This window comes from Sprattus sprattus (genome assembly GCF_963457725.1).
Source record: "Sprattus sprattus genome assembly, chromosome: 7".
NCBI lineage: Eukaryota > Metazoa > Chordata > Actinopteri > Clupeiformes > Clupeidae > Sprattus > Sprattus sprattus.
The window spans coordinates 16,286,440-16,288,090 of record NC_137926.1 but is presented as its reverse complement, the minus strand read 5'-3'; the positions used below and the strand labels follow the sequence as shown (position 1 = coordinate 16,288,090).

The 1,651-nt window shown below is 42.8% G+C and overlaps 1 protein-coding gene across 1 annotated transcript in view; it reads left to right on the top strand.

Moving 5' to 3' along the window:
• Positions 1–788, top strand: part of enc2 (ectodermal-neural cortex 2) — a 19,915-nt gene extending 19,127 nt beyond the window's left edge. The window contains exon 3 of the mRNA XM_080841964.1: positions 1–788. This exon is cut by the window's left edge and continues 298 nt beyond it. The gene's annotated coding sequence lies outside the window, so the exon portion shown is untranslated.
• Positions 789–1,651: the final 863 nt, after the last annotated feature.

Genomic DNA, 1,651 nt, shown 5'->3' with positions numbered 1-1,651 from the left:
TACCTGGTGACATCAAATCAGTAGCTTAACAAAAGAGGTCTTCTTGCTGTTTCTGTTATTGTTTTTCTGTTGCTGTTGTCACCTGAAGCCTCTCTCAGTTTGCACAGTAAGCAGATGTGGAACACCGTTAAGGGTGTTTGTATAATTCCCACAGGCAGTCTCTGACCAGCAGGGTTACAGGACTGATTCGGGTCCTGTGGTTCTGACAACCATCGTCATCTCTTCCATACAGCACTGATCACCATCCTTGGAACCACGAGCACACAGACACTTCATCATGAATCCCACTGTTTTTAAGCGGTTGAAAGACTGTTTGTCATGAAATACACAAACAAAACACACAACCGGGGTTGCCGGACAGGTTTACTGTTTTAAAGAGGATTCTTGCTATTTATTTAACTACCTGTAAAACAATTCCTGGAGGCTCCTCCAATTCCATGGCACAACAGACTGATCTTCTTGATTATTAACAGAAGTCTGAAGTAATGAAAAAAAGGTAGTAATTGCATTGCAGTTAATATATGTGTTCTAGTGATTTACAATTGCACTTGCCACTGTAAGTTTGATACTGATTTGTGAGGATTGCAGGCTTTGTAAATGAAAGGTTTTTTTTTTATGAGGCTGACTTTTTGGAGTATGATTGAAGAGTGACATTAAGAGAAATGAAGAGAAAAGACTAGAAGAGAAGACGGAGCACGTTTCTGCCTTTTTTTTTTAAGGACAAGTATTTGGAAGTGCGTAGGTTTCACATTCTTTTCACGAAGATGACTCAGCTTCTTAAGCTTTCTCCAGGGCGGGGAGCGGCAGCGTCTCGTGGATTATGAGACCCGCATCATGTAGAGCCTGCCTGAGAACTGATTTCCTGGTGCCTCTTGACTGGTAGAAGTTGTTTTCGTTGTTGATTGACTGTGCGGAAGGGTTTGAATAAATGGCTTTCTGACATCTTATCAGGCTTCTCTCTGAAGTATCGAGTCTCAGCGCTTAAGACACCAGTGAGCGCCAGTGTTCTCAATACCCTTCACCACACAAGATGCCCGATACGCTTTGAGGAAGACGAAATAAGTCCCCTAAGTGGTTGGCTCTGTGTTACAGTGTCGTTTTCAAATCCATATGGGGATTTATTTAAACAGTTTCCCAAATTAGAAGTTCTATCCAAAACTGACATAGGCTTTCAGGATTTAGTTTAAACTCTGATTATTTGAAATATTCGAGTCTATGCAGACTTTAGAGGGTTTTTTTTTTCAGAGATAACACCTCAGTTGTCTGCTGCTGGCTTAGAAATGGAAAATATGGACTTAAATATTAAAATGATGGCCACACACACACACACACACACCATCACGAGTGAAGAGCATGGGATGTCCTGAAAACAGTGGCGGCTTTTCCTGTCCTATTCATCATCCCGTACAGCATCCTCTTTCTCCCTTCCTTCCTTCCTCTCACTTTAACCCTCACCCTCATCAGAGACAGGCAGAGCCCTCCTCTCCCCTCATTCTCACCCTGAGATAAAGGTGGAGACCTTCTCTACCTCATCTTTCTTATCTTCGGGTGCAGATGGTGTGTGTGTGTGTGTGTGTGGTAGCCTGCCAACTAAAATCAACCCATGGATAATCTATCTCAGTTATGGACAGCAGGCTCTCAACATGCTGCC